The following is an 18,421-nucleotide window of genomic DNA, read 5'->3' as shown; positions in this document are numbered from 1 at the left end:
TGAAGGTCGAAATCTGACCAAGAAGGAGCACCAAAGAAAAAAAAAATATCCCAATTCTGATCCAGCGAGTCTAGGCAAATCTTTGGCTTTTTGACTCATGTGATTTTTCTTTAAAATTTTTTATTTTTTTTATTTTTTATTTTTGAACTTAGAACCCCTAGGACCCTACCCTAATACGTTACTAACCTTGAGCCTCGTTACAACCTTAAAACAAAGACCTTAAGGAACTATCTTGTGCAGTCCGATTCAAGGTATTAAATTTATGGCAACATCGAGTGAACAATCCTAACTTCTCAGGTGAGGAATGAGTGACTGAGTGAATCCAATAGTGGTTTTTGAATTGAGCAATCATGACAAGCTGACACCTTGATCAAGCAAATTGATTGACCTCAACCTCGGGTATGATTGTTGGAAAATTATTCAGTCTAATGCATACATGTGAATACGTGTCTTTATCTTAAGGTCTTGTTTTTTTTTCGTCTTTTCTTTTACTTAAAAAATAAATAAACCATGCCTGAAATTTTCCCTATCTTTTTCTTTTCTTTTTCTTTATACTTGAGGACAAGTATGTTTTATGTGTGACCAGTTTGATAGGGCCTATTTCATGTATCGGTTTATGGGTGAAATACATGCTACTTGATTGGTTTATCACACAAAACAAGTGTTAAATGTGCAGAATTACCACTTGACCAAGGCTTCAAGGCCGACTTGATCAAGCAAGTGCAAAGGCGATAAAAGGCTCAGGATCGGGGGAGTTGATCAAGGGGAGCGATCAAGCAGTGAGGAGGGGACCACGGGCTTCTAGAAGAAGAGCACGTGAGGAAATGAGCTGGATACAACGCACCATTCTGTTATCAAGGACTACGTTCTAGAAGGGGACACGTGCTGGAATATGAGACGCAAGGACGAAGCTGAGTCACGAATTTGTTACCAAAAAGCGTCGACATTCTAGAAGAACAACACGTAGCAATCAATGAGTCGCTCATTCTCAGAATGAGTGAATATTCCCTGACAAGATCGTTATCCAGCTGGAGGCCGAATCGAGCTTATAAATAGAGGGTGTGCCACCACAAGAAAGAGGAGACACTTTACTTTCCGCCTAGTTTAGTTTAGCATAGTTATCTAGCGTAGTCCAGCTCTCTAGCTTAGTTTAGTTTAATTTTCTAGCTTAGTTAGATAGCTTAGTTAGAAGGGCGACCAAATGGAGCGCTGCAGAATACTCATTTCTGTTAGCGTGACTTAAGTTTCCTGCTGAGATTCTTCTCAGTTTACCGCTTTCTTAGACTCCAAAAGTTAGCTTAGTTTAATTTCACGCTGTAATCAGTTTTTAGTTTAATCAAGTTATTTTCGCTTTAAATCCGCGCATTTACTTTTCTGTTGTTTCCTGCAAATCACTTGACCCAGTAGTTAGAATTCCGTTGATCAAGCTAGCTAGTTTAAATTTTGTCTAGATTAAAACAGTAGTTAAAACTCCCAAATTAAAGCGTGGCAGCAGCCAACACCCCCCCTGTTCACTACTCACACACTCGACACACCAACTTCCCTGTGGGATAGACCCCGAACTTGCCGCTTTACTGTTAAAGTTGTGCAAAATTGGGAGTTATAAATTACTTTGGCAAGGCGGAAAGGGCAAGAGCTAGAGTGCATTGATTAAGTGGCAACGGCATTTGCTAACTAATCCAATCGGTTCGATTATCACTCCATATAACTTGATACGCATTATATTCGTGTTTTCGATCTCTTTCCTAGTCCCTCCACTTTTGAAGACTGACTCAAATGGCCAAGCCATCTTTCTCCAGGTGGAGCGGGATCACTTTCCCGTACCAATCCCATATTTGGCTAAGGTTGACACGTGGGACAACAAGGACAATTGGAAGCTCGACACCGCTGCCCATCGGAGAGCCATTGAGGCTAACCCCATTCAAGGGGAATTTAAGAAGAGGAACATGTCGTTGCGTACCCCCATCTTCGACCCCGAGGAAGACTCCGCCTTCGATGCCATCAATCAATACAATGAGGGTGGAGAACATTCACATGCTGACGAGTAGGGCACCGCCGCAAGAAGAAGAAGAAAAAGAAGAAGAATAAGAGGATGAAGTTGAGGGCCACCACCACCGCAATAGGAGAAACTGCCGATGAGGGAGGCCGACTAGGAGAGATGTTCTCCTATATCCAAAACATGTCCAACACTTGGGATAACCGTTAGGCGGAGCAACAACAAGCCAATGCCTACAATCAACAAGGATGGGCGGCTCAAGGCGAATGGCGGAAGGCGGAGCAAAACTTTTGGGAGCATCAAAGGATGGCCGCCAAGGCTCGAGGGGAACGTTAAACCATGAGGGGCGACATGACTCTAAATGATGAAGTCAAGCTCATGACTCTAAATGAGCACTTGAATCATTTGTTTTTGTTTTAAGACAATTTTATTTTTGTATTTTGACAATTTTTACTTGTGTTTTTGAGTACTTTTTGGTTTAATTTTTGTTTTTGTGTTGATGAAAATTTTCGGAGGTTTCTGGACTCTCGCCAGCGACCGTTGCAGTGTCCGCAGCCGGCCCGCTGGCCACTCTTTGGAAAGGTTCTGACACGTCGCAACGACCGCTGGTAGACTCCCAGCAACCACTGGCCAACTGCAGTTTCCAGCGCAATTTTTTGAATTTTTTGAATTTTCGCCCCGTCCAGCCACTACGCGAAAATTTTTCAAGGTACTTTTTCTTTTTAGTAGTTTACTCACGTCCCTACCGACTCTACAAACTTATTTTACACTGTGTTTTAAATAAGTTTGGGGGGATGAAGTGGTGGACCGTGAGTTTAGGTTTTTGCTTTTTGTTTTTAAGGTTTTAGTTAAGTTTTTATTTTAAATACCCAAAGGTGAATCCATGTCATGAACTTAGCATGAAGAACTTAGAAACACGCATACTTAGGGACACATTAGACCGAGTTTCCAATGATATGATTTCTTTTCATCTTTGATTAAGTATGACTTGACGTCTTGACTTGATGGTTTGGTGAAAAGGTGCATAATTAGTGAATTGCTTGTTCGCCTTTAATCATGCTTATTCCTTGTGATATTTGAGCCTAAATTCTTTCTTGTGTGATTATCTGCATTCATGTATATGTTTCTAGAACTTGCTCCTAGTCGGCCTAAGTTTACATAGTGTTTAAGTTGATTTAGGAGTATGTTAGGCCATCTTTTCTTAGCTACTTTTATTCCCAAATTTTCGACCCTCTCTAATTTTCCCTTTGGAGCCAATTTTGAGTCCTTAAGCCTATTATTTGGAAGCCAAATAAATGAGGGCAATTCCTTGGGTTAGTTTAGTTTTATTATCTTTTGTAAAGGAATTGGAGAGATAAGGAGGAAAGTTACAAAAAGTAGTGTGCTTAAATGTAGAAAAGTGCAAGTTGTGAAATACAAAAATTCAAAAGTGTGGTTGATCTAGAAAGGATGCTTATGAAAAAAGAAAAGAAAAGAAAAGAAAAGAAAAAGAAAAAGAAAAAGAAAGAAAGGTGGTGTGAAAAGAAAAAGAAAAATCAAAGGTTTGGAAAGTGAGTTGAAGGAGAAAAATAAGTGTTAAAAGTGTTTTGGGTTTTTAGAAAAGTTGAGTCATTTTAACTCTACTTGGGATATTTTTATTTTGAGTCACTTTTTAGCCAAATATTCATCACCTACCAAAGAGCCTACATTACAACAAAAAATAAAGACCTATAGGACTTTTGATGCTTAATCACATCGAGTAGAGGAGGGATTAGAATTTGACCAAGCCTATGGTAAACTCTGTATGATGCATGATTTGAGTGCTTAAATACTTTACCTTTATACACTTTGAGAATGAGAGAAAGAATAGCTTACCATCTTTGGAAGTTTGCCACATGTGAGTGCATGAATTCAAGGTGTTCCATGAGTTAGTAATGAAAGTGCACTAATAAGCCTTGCTTGATTTGTTGCGTTAATACATGCTTGATCTTTCTATTGCATACTTTGAGGCAATTACGACGTCTACTCCTTGGGTATTCCGTGCGTCTATTTTGTGTCTTTATTGTTTTGTTCGAGGACAAACAAAAATGTAACTTTGGGGGAGTTGATACACTCGGATTTTGCACTGTTTTAAGGCCTTTATTTGGTCCATTTTTAATGTCAAAATCACAATTCATGTCCATATTTTGCATATTTTCTCTATTTTGGTATTTTGCGTGTTTTATGAGATTTGTGCACATTTTAGCCTAAAAAGATAGCGAAAAGTCGAAGTTGGAAATCTGGAGCATTCAAGACGCCCAGCGGTCCACTACGACACGCACAGCGACCACTGGGGCCCAACGACCGCTGAGCCAGTAGCGGTCCGCTCCGGAGAAAGTTGTGCTGAAACGAAGAACACGCCCAGCGACCGCTGGGGAGTGCGCAGAGACCGCTCGAAAAGTTTCGGAAGCTAAGAGATTATTCACAGCGACCGCTGCAACGTAGTGTAGCGACCGCTGTCCTAGAGGCAGAGGCTACGGATCAATGTGCAGCGACCGCTGACCGCTGTGAAAATGCGGCGCACGAATTTGACCTACTTTCTCCCCAAGATTTACCAAACTTAGCCACCTTTTACCTTATTTCATGCTGCTCGATTTTTCCTTTATATATATCCCCTTAAACCTCTTCATTATGATCTTCTTTTTTCCTTATAATTCTAGAGCATAAATTTGAGAGAGTTCTTCATTGTGCAAGAGGTTGAAAAAGAAATCAAGAGAAGATCAAGGCTACAAGGATTCAACCTTTGAGTTTTATTGCTTTAGTTCTAATGTTCTTTTTGTTTTCCCTTCATTCTATGTTTTCAGTTTATTCAATTATGTGTAACTAAATTCATAGGATTCTAGGGATGTGTTAGTAACGACTTTGGTTATACAATTCTGTTTTCTATTTAATATCCGTTTTGTTTTTACTTCGTTTCTTCCCTAAGTTGTTCCATAATACTTCACGTTTGAGTGACACATTCGGTGATGATTTAATATAACTTGCTACATAATCATGAGAGGAGGTTGGCGAGTTAGATCCACTTAGTAGACACTACAATTAGCTTCCCTTAAAACGACACTGTTAATTGAGAGTGATGACTTTATAAGAATCTTAGGAGCTTTTAGGAGTTACAGATCTAGGATTGACAACCCTAGTGTTAGTAATCTAGGCTTGTGCCGCATGGGCAAAACTTATGTGACTCGTTCTATCGAAGTATAAACTGTGCAAGGGTATTTTAGTTGGGATTTGGATAACCATAACTGTGAACGCATATCCCTGGAATTCTCTTATCTGTCATATTTTATCTCTTTAATTATCTGCAATTAGTTGTTTTATTGCTTTCAAACTGTTTTTAGTTTTCAAAATCTCCAAAACTTTCGGTTTTCTAAATAGTGAACAAAGCTTAGTAGAAGGTAGCCAATGTGTGATTTTTTCCCTGTGTTCGATATCTGCTAATGACCTTTAGCTATACTATATATACTCTGTATACTTGCAGGTTTATTTAGTGCTAATAAAAAGTGCATCAATCTCGTAGTGCCTGTGAGGCGTTAGCCGCTAGCACCGCGGGCGGTGGAGTAGTGAGCACAAACTTGTACCCATCTGCTGTGAGAACGATGTCCAAATTTTATTTCCATTCTATGTAATTTTGGCCCTCGAGTTTGTTTTTTTTTAATAATTGCAGAAAGAGGATTAAGTGACATTCTGACGAATTAATATGCACTGCAAAACAGAAGATTTAACTATTTGTCATAAACTTATGTATGATAATTGAGTAGATTAACTATAAAACTTTTCAAAATCTTACAACTGTAAAACTAACATTTTGTACCCTCCATAAGAGGTCAATATGCATTAAAATTTTAACATTTTTACTGGTCACCACACCGACGAATAGTCCAGAGACCACATAATGGCATGGCCACCTAATGTTGCCTAAGCAAGACCACCAGATTTAGTATTACAGAATTTTATTTCTACAACACACTCCCATAATAATGCTCATGTGCTGATAACAAAATCAAGCTATCTCGTAAATTCTATTTGAACATCTGAATCTTGCAGTTTCTTAGGATTATTGTCCCCGCATAATGGGTGGCGATAATATTAGAAACCACTTTCTAGTCCATACTATTTACATTAGAGAAGTCCGCCCTTTTGAACTCGCCATTTCGTAGGATTATTGTCCCCACATAATGGGTGTCGATAATATTAGAAACTAGCTTCATAAATTGGCAGACCAATCGATGGAGATCATATACAAACAAAAGTCTATAATTATAGCTTAGATATTTTGGTTATGGTTTTTCATTAATTATACTAAGCCTTAAGGCAGTAAAGGCTTGATTAAATTTTGTTGCTATTTAATTGACTGGATAATTAAAACTTTTATAATAATTAGTATCTTATTTAAGGAAATTTTATTACCATACTAAAATTCAATTCTTATTCATGTCTTCTATAAGATGTATCTAAAATAAATTGAATTCAATTCTTATTCATGTCTTCTATAAGATGTATCTAAAATAAATTGAATTATTTATATCTTGGACAGACATGAAAAATTAAATTTAAACTAATTTTTATTCAAGATTAGGAAGAGAATAAATATATTATTTAATGTAATCTTACATATCTTTCCTAATTAGTATTCTATATATATAATATTTAGGAAAGTATTAAATTATTCTTGTTATATCATCTAGGAATAAATAAAAGATACTTATTTTCATAGATATAGTCAATAATTAAAATATTCCTAAAATCTAGGAAAATCTTCCCAAAAATATATTTTACCGTTAAATAATAATATTTTAATGATTTCTCTTAATTTCAAGAATTAAAAATCACAAAATAATATTTTCATCGTTATCTCGTCGATTGAGGTTCGCACGAATCGACGACGATGAAAATTACACCGGCGAATTGCTCGTCGGAACGGCATGATGTCCTCCAGCTTCTGGTCAGTCGCGGCATACACGGCTGATGTCGGCTCCCTCCTGCGATGAAAAGACGTCGATTTGCTCCCTCGATCTCCACCGTCTAGCCGCGCAGCTGCTGCTGCGCTGCCCCGGAGCGGTCTGCTGCTGCGCCGCCCTGGAGCCGTCAACTTACCGTCGACCAGCAGCGATCACATGAGGTCGTGCTGCTCTCGATCGATCGTCGCACAACATGGAGCGCGATTAGGGTTAGTGTTCCACCTAGGGTTAGGATTTTTCGGTGGTCTCGTCAATTGCCCTACGTCTATCGCTGTTGCGGGGCTTGCCTGGGTGTCGTGGTCTCGGCCGGCGGCGCGCACGAGCTCTTGCTCGTCTGCGCATCGCCCCGTGATTGCACGCCTCTTGCTCCCACTATCGCAACTCAGTCGCTGGAATAAGCTATGGTTTCACGGTCTTTCCGGCGACGCACGCGAGCCCTTGCTCGTTTGCGCGTCGCCGTGTGATCGCATCCCTTTTACTCCCACTGTTTCGACATTCCCATCTTGAATATACGTAGTACGATCCGTCTCGGCGCAAGCGCCGACGGATCGCACGCCTCGAATATTCAAACAATTCAAGTTCTTTGATTTGATAGTTCTTGGGTTCATCATGCATATAAAATAACAAATTAAAACAAGAACGTGCTTCGCAATCAAATAACACATGCATATTGCTCGCAATCAAATAGTTCTTGGGTTCATCATGCATATAAAATATCCAAAGAATCGAATATTGCTCGCGACTTCTCCACGTGAGGCGTCAAGTACTAGACCACGGATCTTCTGCCTAGTTCGCGAACTGTATTCCGATATCAGTATGGGCTGATCTCACCGGAATACTAACTCTTGAATAAATAGGATAGAAAAATCGATCTCACGGAGTAGAACTGAATGAGAAAAATCGTCATCTTCAAAGTAGGAGAGGGGGACAAAAATTTAGGGAAAAATAAAGTGTATTTTCTGTCTCATTTATTCTCCTATTTATATTAAGTTCCTTTTGGGCCCAAACAGGGATCTGTGGAAGGTTTTGGATATGGACTCCCCCAATTAGCTTTTTACTAATTAAATTGAACATCAATTTAATATAAGCTTATATTGGAATATTACGAGCAGTCAGTACAAAAGTAATATTGCACTGCCCAATTAAATCTGAAATTATAAGTAATTCGTGTTTCCGTGTTGTTGTTCAAATCCCGCGCTTAAGATATAAATGTCTATTAATTAATTATTGTCTGCTATAGACTTAATTAATTAACATCTTATTAATTCCAATAGTGGACTTAGCATGAAACACTTATTTATTATTCATAGAGTAATCAAACTCCAACTAGCTAGGTTCCGAATAATAAAACCTTGTTTCTTTCTCCTTTTGAGGACATTATCAAACAAGACTCACCTTGCGCACGATTCAACATAATAGCAATCCTAGCACCGCTAGTAATTAATCACCACTTCCCAATATATCAGGATTATTGGGTTGCGAAAAACCCTCACCATTTGATAAGTTAAAGCAGTGCATAATCAATACCGTATGCTCAATGCTAACGTATATTGATTAAGAAGTAAACATTTATCAAGAGCTCGTCTTTCAGTAGATAGCATAAAGACTGGTCTCGATGTTAGATCCGTTCAGTGCTTTACCACACCAATGTCATCTTATTTCAGTAAGGCTTAGAAATATGCGGACTGACATTGCAACCTTTCACGATAGGTAGTCTAGGTCTATCTAGGTTGTGAAATTCTTATTTTTCTTTGTTCAGAACTGACAGTGTTACTTTAAAGTGGACGTCACCCACAACCGGTCTACTATAACAAAGACATAGACTTTGTTAAGTTACTTATACATTTAAACATGCAATAAACATCCATTAAATGTAAAACATAACAACATTATGACAAAAATAATTTGTTTTATTCCTTGGAAAATAAAATAAAAGTTTTTAAAGTACTCAATCACTCAAAAGGTGATTTCTAGTTTACAAACTCTAATATAGAATTCTTTTGTACTTTATCTTATTCAATATAAGGCTTAATATATTTATCTCCTTAATTTACTAATTAATCATAATATTTGGTCTAACTTTTTTTTTCCACCACAATTTTTTTTATTTTTATTATCAATAAGAGTAATAACCTCTAGGTCTACTATTATTACACCTAATCAAACGATTGATCTTCACTATGTATGAGATCAATTATGCTACATTCACTATATGTATAAACTTTTAATACATCGTTTAAGTGGTGAACTTCTAAAATAGACATAATAGTTGCTATACAAGCTGTGCACCTTATGATAGGCGATAAGAAATTATTTTCTACAACGATGTTAAATATTTCAATTATATATATTCTTTTTTTCTGCACTTTAGTTTTCATTTGTTACGACTTTCAGACTCTCATATATGGAATATTCTCCATCTCCTTAGCTTCCTGCAAACTTCTTGGAATTTGAATTTTTGACCACTTGAAATGCTGAGCAATTGGTGTAGAAGTCTGCTTAACATTGCTCATGTTGAACCTTTTTAATACCTTACCAACATAGTCTGCTTGAGATAGCCAAAGAGTCATCTCCTCTCTATTTCTAAAGATGTCCATACCTAGGATCCTCTTTGCTTCTCCTAGATATTTCATTTCAAAGCTTCTATTCAGTCCATCCTTCACCAACTGCACTTCCTACTTAGAAGGTCCAGCTATCAGAATATCATCTACATAGATTAGCAGATAAGCCACATGTATCCCATTCTTTCTTTTAATATACACAAAATCATCATATTTTGATCTAGCAAAGCCATTGTGAGACATATGTTCATCAAATTTTCTGTTCCACTGTCTTGGCCTTTGCTTGAGTCCATAGAGACTCTTCTTGAGTAGGCAGACTTTATTTTCATCTTCCTTCTTCACATATCCTTCAGGCTGATACATGTAGATAGATTCTTCAAGATCCCCATGCAAAAATGCAGTTTAACATCAAGTTGCTGCATATCCCAGTTCCTTTGATTTACAACTGCTAGCAGGATTCTTATTGAAGCATGCTTGACTACTAGATCAAACACTTCATTGTAATCCACTCCCTCTTGTTCAGTGAATCCTCTAGCCACCAAATAATCCTTGTATCTTACATTTTCAGTTCCTATTGACTCCACCTTCTTTTTAAACAACCATTTACAACTGACTAACTTAATGAACTCAGTTCTTTCCACCAAAATTCAAGTCTTATTTCTGATCAGAGAGCCTATTTCATCATTCACTGCTTTAATCCATTTCTTGTTCTCACTGCCTGATACAACTTCACTATAGGTAGCAGGTTCAGAGCACTCCAATTTTTCAGCTGTACATATAGCATATGAAATGATGTCAGCCTCTGCATATCTGGGTGGTGGCCTTCTATTTTCCTTTCGAGCTCTGTCTCTTGCTAGTTGATAATTTCTCAGGTCATCATTTCTTGGAGGGACTTCTTCATTTGTATCTGAATCAATCTCTATGGTTTCTCAGGTTGATTCACATTAGTTACTAGAGAAACTGATCATGGTGCTCCACCTCAATTTGAGTAGTGTCTTTCTTTCCCCTTTCATCTGACTTCTCAAGGTATGACATCATGTGCTCAACAAAGGTTACATCTTTACTGATAACTACTTTCTGCTTCCCCTCTTCAACACACCACAACCTATAGCCCTTGACTCCTTTCTGGTAGCCCAACATAACGCACTTGAGAGCCCGAGCCTCTAGTTTTCCTTGCTTCACATGTGCGAAACATTTGCACCCAAATATTCTGATCTTAGAATAATCTCCATGGCCTCCATACCACCTAAAGTCAGGAGTATCACCTTTCAATCTTGTAGGGGGCACTTATGGATGAATTATGCTGCAGTAGTGACAACCTCTCCCTAGAATTTCTTACTCAAACTAGAAGCAAACAACATACACCTCACTTTCTCCATGAGAGCTCTGTTCATACGTTCTGCCACTCCATTTTGTTGTGGAATGCCTGGGACTGCTCCATGCCTTTTTATTCCATTCTTTACAAAATATATCAAACTCCTTGGATAAGTATTCCAGTCCGTTGTAAGTCCTTAAACGTCTCAGCTTAGTTCCCTTTTCACTCTTCACTTCCTTACACCAGTACTTAAACTTCTCAAATGCTTCAGCTTTCTCTTTCAAGATATATACCCACACTTTCCTACTATAGTCATCAATAATAGTCATGTATAATAGTCATATAGTATCTTGCTCCGCCTAGAGTATTAATAGGTACTGGGCCCCATAAATCTGAGTGAGCATATTCTAGAGGAGAGTCAGAATAATGTGTACCTGAAAGCTTGTCTTGTATGTATCTCTAGTTCATGTACAGATTAAAACAGATGAGGGCTCACGCGCTTGACCAAGATAAAACTATCAACGGATCAAGTAAGCTACTAACTAGTCGTTGGGTGTGCAAACTGAGAGACTCAGGGCTTTCAAGACCTTAACCCACAATGCTATAAACTAGTAAAGGGAAGTAAGGGTCGAATCCCACAAAGACGGTGTGTTCTACATTTGTTGAGGACACGTTGGGGATGGCTGCTGCTACGCATTCAAAGTGGGTTAAGTTAAACTACTTGACTAGATGAACTGAGAGGCAAAGCTAACTAAACTAATCCACTTGCTAAAACTTGACTGAACATGCAAACTCTAATTGATCAACCTGTCTGAATGGAAGAACTCATACTGTAATTTTCTGAAATAGCCAAACAAAGTAAAAGTGAGTGGGTGTCAGTTCCTGCAGAACGTACGATAAAGTAAGCTTTACTCACAACTTCATCTTCCTCACAGAATCAGTATAAAATAGAGTATAACCATATATCGAACATTTCCTTACTACTTACATCCAAACAAACTTAATATAATAAACTTGCAACTTTAAATCTACGCTAAGAGATCAACTGAGATCCCGTAAATAAACTGACTAAGCCATAATCATGAAAACGATTATCAGATCTACAACTAGGAAACTTAATCATACGCAAACATACTGCCACTCATCGTAAACACAATCAAATCTGCTTCACCACCTTTTAACAGACTAGATCTAAACAACCTAACACCTGCCATCCAGAATTCCTCCACAATCCAACAGAAAATTGTAAACCAGTAACTCAGATTCAATAGATCACACCACATCAAACTTACTTAACCAAATTATGCTCACAAATCAGGGACACAAATAATCTAGTGAGATCATGCATGGAGAAACAGAACATTCCAAGAAAACTAAATTCATAATTTCAAGTTGCTTCCAAAGATAACCAGGTCGATAAACAGCGAGAAAAACTTTAAGCAAATGGTAGAAGAACATAAAACAGAGAGATTGTATCTTCGCCCCTTCTCGAGACGGTGTTACAAAGCTTAAACTTCGAATAATACTACCACCCAACCACAGTTAAAAACCCAGAACCAAATGTGTGTGCGGAAATTCAAGAATGTAAAGTGTAGTGAGCTCCCATTTCAGCCCTAGAAGAGAGCTGAATATCTAAGTGCGTAACCCCCCCTGCTCGCGTCGTCTCTTCTATTCTTTCTTCCTTTCCCTTCCTATTTATAGGGAGGCGTAGGGCTTTGATCCCTAGGGTAACCTTCCTCTCGAAAAGTTTTTCTGCCCTTAGCTTTTGGGGATCTTTAAGTCATGCTCAATCTTCTATACGGGTGCTCCCGCTGTCTCCATTTGATCTAACTTGATCCATTCAGCGCAGCAATTTGACTCCATTCTTCTTGATCAGTCTGTTCGCCCAATTGATCCATGCAGCTCTTGATTATGGCGGACTTTACACACACCTGGCTCACAATTGTACGTTAGCTTACAAAAATAAGTGTAATTTTATCACAGAACAAATGCATGAAACGAGCCTCATCAGTACTAGTAGGAAATGGAGTCTTTTTTGCCTTTCCCAACACACAGTGCTCACATGGATCAAGCTTTGAAGTGGCATCTTTTGGGATCAGACTTGACTTCAGCAGCTCTTTTATGCTACCTTATGCCTGATGTCCTAGTCTCTCATGCCACAATTTCATATCATCAATCATAGTTTAGTTAAAATCACCAGAGACTACCTCTGCCATCAGATAGTAGAGGCTATTTCTTCTTTCTGCCATCATGACTGTCTACTGTCCTTTCTTGACCTCCATCTTGCCACCAATGAGGTGAAAGTAAAACCCTTTAGCTCCAATAATCCCTGAGACACTAGATTTCGTTTAATCTCCGGGATATACCTGATTTCACTCAACATTTTTGTAGATCCATCATGCATCTTGAGTTTCACCATTCCAAATCCCCTCACATTGCATATATGATTGTTACCCAGCAAGATAGAATCAGTAGCTTCTTTCATGTCATGAAACCAAGATTTATTGGGGCACATGTGAAAACTACAGCCAGAATCCAAAATCCGCACACTAAACAAACCAATTTGCATAACATTTAGAATCTCTGGAGTAGCACAATCTTTAATACAATCACAGCTAGGATGAGAATTACCTTCAGCCTCCTTTCTTTTCCACGCATAGCAATCCTTTTTGATATGCCCGGGCTTTTTACACTAATGGCATGATCTGGACTCTTTTGGCTCTGGAGCAGCAGTTTTCCCTTCATCTGCCTTTTTCTTGAATTTCTGTTTCTTAAACTTCTTCACAACAGGCTTTCTGGTACAGCTTCTTGGGGTTTTGCTGATCATTTTGCTGCTCCTTTGCACGTAGAGCTGATTGCACCTCAGTTAGGGTGATAGTCTTCTCCCTCCCATGCACCATGGCATCTCTGAGGTACTCATAATTCTTTGATAGGGCATTTAACAACATAATTTCCTTGTCTTCATCATTGATATGAACATCAATGTTCTAAAAGTCATCTATAGCCTTGTTGAACTCCTCTAACTGCTCACTAATTCCTCTATCCTCCATGAATCTATAAGAGTACAACCTCTGCTTCATACATAAACGGTTAGCCAAAGACTTGGTCATGTACAAGCTCTCTTATTTGGTCAAGATTCCAGCTGCTGTTGTTTCCTTTGAAACTTCCCTTAACACCTTATCTCCAAGGCATAAAATCACCACACTATGCGCCTTAGCAAGGATCTCAACAAGCTTATCCTTCTCCTTTTTCATCCAACACTTCAGATCTGCTTCATTTTTACCGGTGAATTTCTAAGCTTCCAATCGGGTAGACATTTTGCAATCGATCTCTTCTCAAGCCAGTTCCCACGAACGGTGCCAAATTGTTATGATTTGGGAAGAATCTTGAGCAAAAGAAAGAGTATTGAATGAAGCTAAGAATTGGTGAGAGAGAATTGAGGAAACTGTGAATGTAGATCTCGTTCCAAAATGAGAACAACAACTCGATATATCACTCCTCACTTAGCCGAGTATTTCACTATATACTCCCTTCTACTAACGACCCCAAACGACCTAAACAAAAAAGAAAAGCAAACAGAATTTGCAACAATATTTCAACGGCTAGTTCATGATTTTGAACTCCCTTTCTTTTTTCTTCACTTTGGCTGACTTGGTTAATGGTATGGGCTTCTTACGCACACCATTCTTCACCCTTATAAAAAGGGCGGTTGTGACACCTATTGATAAGTCAAAGTAGTGTATAATTAAAAACGTATATATAAAGACACATCTCAACTTTAGATCCATTCAGTGCTATAACAGACCAATGTTATTAGTTTCATTAGGTAAGAAAATTTTGGGACAAAAACTGGAACATTTCACGGTAGATAGTCAAATCTTATTTAGGTGTTGAAATTGTTTTACTTCTGCAAGAAATCAACTACGTCACCAAATGCTTGACTTGCCTTTATTTTAGCAATGAATTATACCGAAAGTGTACGAGGTTATTACAGTAGCAACAAGAAAGAGTATTGTATCTACAAAATTAATTAGCTCCTCAAATCATAATCTTTTAATATTTAGACAATTAAAATGTGAGTGTGGTTTCTAAAATCTTAATTAGTTACTCCATCTGTCCCATAAAAGTATGGCATATGATATGACACGAGAATTAAGACAAAATTGGTAAATTAAGAGAGAGGAGAAAAAAGTGTAGTTAAAGTAGTGTTAGTAGATAGTGTGACCCACATTATTATTAGTGTTTTAATGACAGTATAAGTTGTAAATAACTTGATATATGGTTAATAAATTGGGATAACTTTCCAAAAATGGAATGCACATATTTTTGTGAGACGGACGAAAATATAAAGTGCACATATTTTTATGAGATGGAGAGAGTATTAAAAGAAAAATGATAAGAACAAAAGAAGGGATGATTTGGTGTTTAGAAAATATGAGAAAAAATATAGAGTTTTAGGATCCAGCAACAACGACTTAGTATTGCTTTATATCTACATCTTTACCTTTCTGTGTCTAAGATTATTAGAAATGTCACTATCATAGAATAAGCTCTATCTAAGTGCACCTACCCAGTTGATTAATTATAAAGTTTCCTTTCTATATTTTGAATCTATTTCCTATAGCTTCTAAGACCTAAGTCCTCACTAAGGTCCTCTCTTGAGTGCTAATAATCTAAGTTATGATTGTTTATTTAACCACGAAAAGCAACATATCTCTAGATTAACATTGCCAAACAATCATAGTTCTAAAGCTGGCAAAACTAAAGAACAATAAAAGCACAAGAACTATCAAAATAATAATAAAAGACAGGAAAAAGTTTAAATCAATTAATCAAAATATAATAATACTAGTTTCAACAAAAACTCCACAAAAGATGCTTTGCCACACAAGTCCAAAACGAAATATATTCATTAAGATCAAGTTCAACATAGGTAAAAAAACTTGTACTAATTATCCTAATTATCCCAGAGGTGACTCAAGCGGTGAGAATCCTGCGTCTTGATGATGAAAGTCTTCACAATAGCTCTCTCTTTTCTCTTGGATGAAAATATCATGCTGAAAAATTGCTTGAAAAACATGCCCAATGCCTTTTATATTTAGGGCTGAAAAAAGGCGGTGCATTCCAATGAGTCGCTCTAATCGTTATGGGGCGTCGCGACATTCTGGCGAGTCATTGGATGTGCACCTTGTGAGTTGCCAGATATTCTCTGGTTCATCGGCAGTTAGGGCGAGTCAATTGGTGTGCACTTAGCGAGTCTCTAGAAACCCCCTAAAATCCTAGCGAGTCGCTGGGACCTCCAGTTAGGCAAAAACATCCCGCGATCCACTTTCTCATCCATTTTTCACCTAATTAATCTATCTTTTTCTACACATCTAACACTAAACGGTCAAAATACCAAACAAATAGATAAAAACATAATATTGCTACGTCTTGGACAAATATATAGTAAATCGAGCAAATATCAAATCTCTTAACATATGCAAAAATCAAGTATATCACTGTGATGACCTATTAAAAATATAATGTTACGACCTCTGCACTACTGAGTCTACAATGTATAAGACCTTGACTTGTTTGCTTATTAACGTTATCATTTATAAAACAGAATATATATTAATAAGAAAAATATGCATCATGACATGACATACACATAATTATTCTCATTAATGGAGTAAAAAGAATGTAGACTTTTACATATACAAAACAACTCGAAACTTTTTTACAATCTATAAACCCTAACAAAAGTGATAAGCACGTTTCAGTTGTTGTTGTCCATAGATGTGGCATATCACATGACTACAACAACATTGACAAAGGAGATTATGAACATCTTCAAGGAGATGTATTAGAAACCATCGATAACATCTGACCGAGTTCAATATTATTATCGTGTAACTAGACTTGGTTAATACTCCCTTTGTCCCTTTGTAGTAGAGACGTTTCTTTCCGGTACGAAATTTGAGAAAAATTATTTTAGGTGAGTTAAGTAAAGAGATAATAAAGTAGAAAGTAAAAAGTTAGAGAGACAGAGAGAATAAAGTAAAAGAGAATAAAGTAAGAGAGAAGAAATATATTGTTTTTTTGCCAAAAAGGAAATGACTCAATTATGGTAGAACAACTCAAAAAGGAATATGACTCAACAGGGATGACGTGAGTATAAATTTCTCTGATTAAATTTGTGCCCTAATTTTCCTATGGTCTTTGCCAAAAAATTTGGGTTGGTATAGTGACAATTATCAGTGCCTTAGAGACAAAAATGATGATTAACAACATAAGGGATCTGATGCTAATGAATAAATTCAACAAAGAGAACCAAAATCATATGCTTCGGGGTCTGAAAAGCTCTGAGGCTCTGAGATAATTCTTTTAAATAAGCACTAAAGGTTCACATATAAATTTAAAACATGTAGAGCATGCGCAACTTGATCAGGTCAGACAATAGACGGTTCAAGCTGGATGATAACTACTGGTCGCTGGATGTGTGAACAGAGAAACTCAGGGCTTTCAAGACCTTAACCCACAATATTATAGTCTAGTAACGGGTAAGGGTCGAATTCCACAGGGACAAATGCGAGTGGAGTTGGGATTGAGACATTTGGGAGGTTTGGCTGCGGCCACGCTTTAAGTGGGTTAAGTTTTAAACTAAGGGAAGAGAATTGATCAGCTAACTAAACATAAGTGGGTTAAGTTTTAAACTAAGGGAAGAGAACTGATCATCTAACTAAACAAAACTGATCAAGCTAGACTAGAGACATCATAAGTAGAGAAAGGTGACTTGATCAACTAAGCTAAGAACGAAAAAGTAAAAAGCAACTTGGGACCACTGACACAAAACAAGGCACTATGAAAAAGATGTAAACACCGAAAAGGTGACAGAGACTGCGATCCTAACAAACTACCACTTTCTTCTTCGCTAAGCAACTAAATGAAAACAACGAAAGCAGATCTAAACGGAGAAACAAACATGAAAACATAAATCAGACAAAATAAACACAGATCCATATGAAATCAACGTAAAGAACGCAAATCTAAAGTTTCTAACCTATTCTCATTCAAGTTGACGAACTGAAATGTAAATCTATCTACGAGAAAGCATAAACAAAGCAGAACTAAAGGAAATGAAAGCAATCAAAATAGAGAACATCATATCTAAAACAACTTGAACTAAAAATTCCATTTAATAAACAATCTTCGGTAAAAAAAGAAACGAAAACAGAATTCCAAAAAAGGATGTAAAGATCGATTAACAACTGAAAGGAAACTAGAGTAGCAGCTAGAAGAAAAATAACTAAGCTACTGAAAACGATGAACTAAAAATAGAATAGAAATTGTTTTAACCCATCAGGGTGCAACAAAAACTCAAACTATGAAAGCTTCTACGAAGATCCGGGTCCCTCCTTCCTTGACGAGGAAGAAGAGATGAACACTGAGGTGGAAACGGTGACTCTTGCTGCAGCTAGCTAACTTCCTACTCCATACTTAGAAACTAAAGTGAAAATGAGGTGACTCGAACTTGTGTGCACTCTCTTCATATTTATAGGACAATGTTTGACCCAAATCCCTAGGGAAA

Source organism: Salvia splendens, chromosome 1, assembly GCF_004379255.2.
Source record: "Salvia splendens isolate huo1 chromosome 1, SspV2, whole genome shotgun sequence".
NCBI lineage: Eukaryota > Viridiplantae > Streptophyta > Magnoliopsida > Lamiales > Lamiaceae > Salvia > Salvia splendens.
Note: the sequence above shows the minus strand (reverse complement) of the source record.